Source organism: Pistacia vera, unplaced genomic scaffold, assembly GCF_008641045.1.
Source record: "Pistacia vera cultivar Batoury unplaced genomic scaffold, PisVer_v2 Contig174, whole genome shotgun sequence".
Taxonomy (NCBI): Eukaryota; Viridiplantae; Streptophyta; class Magnoliopsida; order Sapindales; family Anacardiaceae; genus Pistacia; species Pistacia vera.
In genome coordinates this window covers 442,141-449,928 of record NW_022195833.1, presented here as the reverse complement: position 1 = coordinate 449,928, position 7,788 = coordinate 442,141, and the positions used below count along the sequence as shown (strand labels likewise).

General features: G+C 36.3%; 1 non-coding gene across 1 annotated transcript; it reads left to right on the top strand.

The window, feature by feature from the left end:
• Window positions 1-484: 484 nt before the first annotated feature.
• LOC116126096 lies at window positions 485-590 on the top strand. The gene has a single exon (XR_004127433.1). It is a non-coding gene; the product is annotated as a small nucleolar RNA R71 (small nucleolar RNA).
• The last annotated feature ends 7,198 nt before the right edge of the window (window positions 591-7,788 follow it).

Genomic DNA, 7,788 nt, shown 5'->3' with positions numbered 1-7,788 from the left:
TTTATTGTTGTTACTCCAAGAGAAATTTGGGTGATTCCTCCACCTTGGAGTATATGTTTCACTGTATGGATTGTTATTAGGCTTGCGAAAATTTGAAACATAGTTAGCTTGATCATGAATAGAATTAACAACAAACATGTTACCTAACTGGCACTCATGGTTAGGGTGATCTTTGCCACAAAAATCACACATAGAAGCAACTATTGTAGGTTTTTGCATTTAAAGTCCATCAATCTTCTTATTTAACGCCTGCATTTGTGCTGCCAAAGCCATGATAGCATCTATATTATGAAAACCCGGCGTTCTTCTCATAGGCAACCTCTCTATCGACCATTGATAAGAGTTTGAAACCATTTCCTCTAGTAATTCATAAGCTTGTTCTAGTGTCTTCTTACCTAAAGTACCACCTGCAGCAACATTGATCATATTCCGAACTTTACTATTAAGACCATTATAAAACGTCTGGACTTGTAGCCAAACCGATAATTCATGGTGAGGACATCTCCGGAGCACGTCCTTGAACCTTTCCCATGCTTCTTATAATGATTATGTATCCACCTACACAAAAATAGTAATATCATTACGCAACTGTGTAGTCTTTGCAGGAGGAAAATACCTACTCAGGAATTTTTGTGTCATCTGCTCCCAGGTTGTAATTGAGCCTACTGGTAATGAGATCAAACAACTCTTGGCTTTGTCTCTTAATGAAAATGGGAACAATCTTAGTCTTATAGCTTCATCGAAACTCCATTGTGCTTAAAAGTATCACAAATCTCCAGGAAATTTGCAATATGTAAGTTGGGATCTTCATGTGCCAAACCACCAAACTACACTAACTACTAAATCATTTGGATGACTGTTGGCTTTATCTCAAAGGTGTTGGCATTGATCACTGGTTGTCGAATGCTCGATGTCACTCCATTTAGAGATGGGGTAGAGTACTCGTTTAGTGTACAAGTTGCTGGTGGTGTTCCATTATTTGGGTTATCGTGATCTCCCTTTTGATTGCTCTTTTTCTTGCGTGAAAAGTGCGCTCTATCTCAGGATCAAATGCTAGTAAAATCTTTCCAAAGGCTCTGGTCATACACTAGCAAAAACACCTATTGGTTTCCAATAAAATCAAACAAAATAAAAAAAAAATCTCAAAGTAACAGGTAATCTTAAAATAATCACAAACAATCTAACGATCGCTGGCAACGACGCCAAAAACTTAATGCGACTAAATCAACTCTAGCAAGTGCACTAGTCGTGTTCAAGTAATAAAGTAATGAGTTTGAGTATCATCCCACATAGATCAAAGCAAATATTCGTAATTACCTAAAACTACCTACACATTATTTGAGAAAACAAAATTTTAGAGTGTAAAGCTAATGAATTAAAAATAACTAAATTAAACAAATAAACAATGTGAAGAACTTTGTAGTATTAATGAAGTTAGGGTACAAATTTCCCCCTAATTATGCTTGACAACTACTCTTAATACCCGTGTGTGCTATGAATTGGTAGGATTCTTCTAAAGCCAATTATCCTTATTCAGGCATCATATTCAACTTAATACAGATCTCTATTTGGTTACTCTGAAATTAAGAAGCATAAATTCATCAATCCCTTACAACTAATTCGCCCTATTCGGTTATGAATTACATGGACCACAAATTAATCCTAGAATCTCTATTCGATTACTTCTAGTTTTAATACGCTGTGCGATGTTATTTCAATAAAACAATTATGAATATAAATTAAGCAATAAATCCTAACTTCTCTCTTCGAAACATCATCAAGGTAATTGAATCAATCCAACATTCATAAAGCATAAAACCTAAATTCTTGCACAAATTCATAAACATAAATCTGGTATTAAGAATAAAAATTGTTCAAAACATAATTAGGGTTCCATCCTCCCCTAACAAAAGGGATCTACTCCATCCTAAGAACAAGGAATAAATAGAGAAGAAGGAAAACATATTTAGACTTGAAAAGAAACAAAAATCAAACTCTTAAATCTGATATTCAGTCTTCAAGCCCCAAGAATGCGTCTTTTCCTCTAAAAAATATGCAAAAATCCGTCATTTGACAACTAATCTCAATTATATTTAAATATCCAAAAGAGTCCAAAGTGAAAAAGGAAAGAAAAACTGATAAAAACACCCTAATAGTTTCCGCCACAACCCTGGCCATGGCCAAATTTAAGTCACCACAGCCTAGGTCATGGTGCTTTCTCATCTCTTTGTTTTATCTTAGTTCCACCACCATGGCCATGGTGAACTATCAAGGCATGGTCGTGGCCTTCAAAGAATGTTAGGTAATCTCAACTTCTTTAAACTTTAAGTCCCAATTTTATTCCAATATTCCAATCTACTCAATCGAAGCCTGAAAAACACAAAAGTTATCCAAATCAATAGGTAACCATTCATATCTCAAACTAAACAAAAACAAACATCAAAACAAAGGAAACAAATGAGAAGTTAACTAAACTAACATCAAAACAACCCTACCGGGTGCAAGCATTGAAGTAGCGCACTACCCGTTAGGTTCAATCAAATCAATAAATCTGATTCCCACTTACCCAATGGGGATAAAGACTATAAAGTCGAAGTTCCTCAGAACTTGCCTGGAAGGGAGAATCCATCTCTCCTTCTGATGCGATATCCGATATATGATGTGATTTGCTGACTTATCCCACAGGTTTGTTTCCTTTACTAAAAAATGCGAGTTTCCTGGTGCTTAACGCCCTACATTCGAGGAGGGGGTTTCTCAACGATCTTGTTCGTTAAGGGTACTCTTCCCTTTCTTGGTCAGAGGGTCCTAGATGTGGCATCTCTTTGGTAACTTTATGACCTCAAGTCGGAGACTGATGCAATCTGTGGTGTTATGATCAATATTGTGGAACTCGTACTACTTAGTAGTATTTCACTTCGAGCCGGTGTTCTTAAGTTTGGTCGGACATGTGACAGTGTTACCTATAACCTTCATTATTGTTACTACTTCAGCTGGCTCAATGTTAAGGTTGTATTTTGGAATTTTGGTGCAGTTAACAGGGACTAGTGCTCGCTCGATAGGCCTAGCTGACTGGCGGTCGAGTGGGTGTCTAGTGTCACAATTAAGACCTCGCTTGGTGGATGTGGGGTATGGCTCAATAAGACAAGTGTCATAGTGTTAGTCAGATCATTTGGAACGGCGATCATCATAAATGGTGTATCTGGTTCGATGGACTTCATCTTCTTCCCATCTTATCTTGACCCATGCCTAGGCCCGCACATCTTCCATGGTGATGCAATTGAACATAGTGAGTTCCTTTTAAAGCTCACTGTTAATGAGGAGTTCATTTTTGAACGCATCTATTGTTTTCTCTTGATTGTTGTATGGGATGTAGACTATCTCACGGTTGAATCGTCCCACATAGTCACAAAGTGACTCCCTCAGATGCTGACGAATTCTATAGAGGTCACCAGACAACTTCTCTAACTTCTTACTGTTGGCGAATTGTTCAACAAAGGTGTCTATGAGATGGGCGAAAGAGGCTATGGAGTTGTTCTGTAGATTGGTGTACCATCGAATGGTTGGTCCCATTAATTTTGACTTGAAGCTCTTACACATGCACGCTTGGTAAAGGTTGTAAGGTATAACAACAGCGAACATTTTTTGTTTGTAAGAGGCGATGTGGTCGTTAGGGTCAGTCACGCCATCGTAGAGTTTCATGTTAGGGAATGAGAACTTCTTGGGCATCTCTACCAGGGCTGTTGAGTCAACAAAGGGTGAGCAAGCATAGCTCTGAGGCAAACTTTTCTTAATAGGGGTTGGCATTCTAAGAATATGTTGTATAATTGCTTCCACCTCAATTAGTATTTTGGCTAGTGTTTGCTTTGGGGATGTCTTGATGGAGGAGAATAGGTGAAAACTTGTAGTTGTTTGTAGTGTGGGAATAGCATTCGGCGCTACATGTAGGGCCAAGCTGAGTGAAGCAGATTGGTGAAAGGGTTTGACTGCAATTTGAACAAGGGGTGTGTTTATGGGAGGATGAATGGTGAGGTTTTTTAGTATGGTTGGAGCAGGGTCAATTGGAGGAGTGATTTTGGGCTGAATGAGGTTGGAAAGGTTGAGTCGACTTGGCTCTAGTCAGCTTGGCTAGGTTTGTGATAAGGTTTGCTAGAGTTGAACCGCTTTTGATGGCTGACCATAGAAGCTGGGATTGGTTTGCTGATGTTTTGTGGTCAAGTGTTACAAGTGATTGCATTAGATTAACTGCGACACAAAACTTAATGTCGTGGTGTTGACCTGGCATGAAGTCAAGTGAGTAGAACTGGTTGATTTGTTCATGGAAAATCTGGTTTTCTGCTTGGATAACAACTTTTTCATCTTCCAACACCTTGTATCTACCGGTATTTTCTTGCACTAATGCAGTAAGAGCAGCAATTTGAGTCGCGATATTGGGTGAAGTGGTTTCAGTGTTTCCAGTCATGATGAGAGTTGTCTGTGTGGAGCAGGTCGTTACTAGCCAAATGATTATCAGAACCCCACAGTGGGCGCCAAACTATAGATGATTAAATCTACAATTGAGTCGAACGAAGATGATCTTTTGAGGATGAGGTCACTGACAATCTTGTAGATTTATAAGGACACAGAAGAGTGAGCATAAAGGCTTAGGGGAAACCAGTGTGGTGTCGGCCATAGGCACTCTAACACTTAAGTCAACACGGTTGAAGGGAATTTAGTAAAGCTAAGAGGGGGAAAGGGTTTACCATGAGAATTTGGCTAAGGTGCGATTTATTGATGTTGAGTGGCTGGGGCATGATTGTATGACGATTATGGGAGTAGATTTAGTCAGAACTAAACTCTACGACGGGGAAAAACTGTGGTTTTTGGGAGCAAGAACTTAGTGAACTAGTGAAAGGCGTCGTGATTGAATGAATAATGAAAGACTTGACCTTTGTTTATATCGTAAGCCAAGGAAGCTTGAGTCCTTATAGAACTGGGCGTTGTTATGATACGAGTTTGAGTAAACAGAAAACTCATAATACTAATCCATGAAGGATTAGGTGCACTAGTTCATGTAAGATTAGGAGTCTTGGATGAACTAGGAAGTGTATGGGACTTTGAGTCCTATACTAGAACGAATACAAGCTGATGGGCTAGACCCTAGTTTAGCTTATCTTGTACAAAGAACCAACTCATGGAGAGGCCCAAAGTGTAGGTTGGCTCAATTCGTAAGGTGGCCTTAATCGTAGAGTGTCCAACTAGTAGAGTAGCCCAACTCGTGGAGAGGGTTGAGTCATGGTGTGGACCAGCTCATAGAGCAACCCTTCTTACAGAATGGCTATCTCGTTGGATGGTCTTTCCACAAGATGAATTAAGCGTGGACCCAACGGAGTTGGGCTATGGCATTGGGCCATATGAAGTGAGTATTTTGTTATTAGGCCTAACAAGACCCAATACGATTTTTGGCTCATACAATGCTCTAAATTGGTTATCTAATTTGAGTTTTGATTTTTTTTTTTTTTTCAAATTATAGATTGTTTCTTTTATGATTTTGAAATTTGTTATCAATTGTTATAAACAATTATACAGAAAGAGTATGATTTTCGCACGAGCTCCTTAATTATGAGCCTCATTTCTGACACCTCACGAACAAGCTTAATAACTAAAATGTAATGTAATTTGAGCTCAAAATTTCAAGAAACCAATCTCCCAAAACCAACAAACAAAAACCCAATTTGAATCACTCAACATCCGTACAAACAACAACCAAAAGAGAGTATTGGCTTGAGAACAATCTATTAAAACAAGGGTAAAATAATAATAAAATTGATTGATAATATAAATAATAATAAGTATTAATTATTTACTTATCTCAAAAACTTTCATCTTGTGTCAAAAAACCATAAACTAAAAGATTGTAAATTAACATAATACAAGTAAAAACTTAATTAAAAAAAAAAAGTTATAAAATTATTAGACAAAGTTAGCTCGAAGGGGTGTTAGTGATAAGTTCTTAAAAAAGTAAGGGCTATTATTCGTTAAATCTGATTTGCGAAAGCTAGCATATATCCATTGATTAATAAAACCCTAGGTGTGATTACTGATAATCTCTATAAAGACTTGGTTACACATTGGCATCAAAATTGAGTTAATTGGAAATCAAATTTTAATTGGACAATGGGTTTAAAGTTTAAACCAATCACCTTTCGAAATTAAAAAGTTGGTCCCTTGGTTGTGCAAAATTGTCCACCGCCTTCCCTACCATCTATTTTTGTCGTACATTAACTGTTAACCAACTCTGACTTATGTAATGACCAAATGTCCCTAAAAATGAGTTTCTACAAAATTAAGAAAATATACTATTTTTTTTTTAAATTAACTTAACATAAAAAAATTCAAATTACCGAAAACATATTTTTTAAAACAATTAAAAAAACCCCAAAAAACATATAAGTTTAAAGAAATTTGTTAGACTTGGTAGATTTCTTATTATTTTCCTAAAAAGTTTTTATTTTTTATTATTTTAAGTTCTTTTATGAATTCAACATAACTTTTAAGATTTTGTGTATATTTTAGAAAAAGTTTTAAATTGTCCAGGCCTTTATTTTCAATTTATAAGAATGTAATATTGTTATTTAGCCATCAAAATGTTAAATTTAATGATAAAACTAACCACAAGGGAAGTGATTTAATTATTTTATTATTTTTTTTATTTATTTTTTTTTTAGGATGTGTTTGGTTAAGTGAATCTTGTATTAAATGAAAAGATATATTACCTTGAAGATTACTTGGAATGTTTAGAAAAATGTGCTTAGTGGTTAGAATAAATTAGTGGGTATGTTATATTAATTGTTTGGTTGAAAGGAATAAATTGATGAGGATAATATAAATACTAAACATTAATATAGTATTATTATTATTTATTATTATATTTTGAATAATTTCTTTAAGCTCATACATTTAAAATTTAGCTAAAACACCCTAGCAACAAAAAAAGTTTAAACCTTAACAAAAAAACCTCCACCCATCAGTAATAACTGTTTTATATTACTATATTCACAAATACATATAATAAAGTAAAGGTACATTAATAAAAATAGTTGGGCCAAAAAATTTTCTTTCATTAATATACATAGTCTTTACAAATTAAGTTATTATTTACAAAGTTCCAAAACGTAGTGGACGGTGTAACTATCTCCCTCGCCGCTGACGTCCATCCGACTGGTACTCACCTGGAACCTGCAAAAACATAGAAACAACGGGGTGAGCAAACTAATGCTCAGTAAGTAAATCTTCTACTTGTCTATCCCGTAACATTTTCTTTTAATTCTTTCCTTATACTATTCTTTTCTCATTTCTTTTTTTCTGTTTCTGTTTCTCGTATCTTTACTTACACCCTCTAGTGTATGTCACGGCTCATCTTACCGGAGGCACGGCCGGGAACTCAACCCGCTTTTCGTGACTTTACTATTTTCTTCTGTTCTTTCTATTTCTATTCTTCTCATTCTTATTCATTAGAATGTCACGGTCTCATCTGACCGGAGGCACGGCTGGGCGTACCACTTACGTGACTTCTGCTCATTTATCTACCGATCGGATTTAGTATGCATGGATTCGGAAACTTTGGCCATGTGAGTGTACATACTTTCTCTCTATCTCTCAAATGTCACGACCCCTTCTTACCGGAGGCACGACTGGAATCTATGTTCCACTCTGCGTGATAGTCATGGCCTCATCTGACCGGAGGACAGATGGGGATCACAAAGCACCCACTCTATGACTTTACTCATCACAAGTTCCCCATCGCACAAC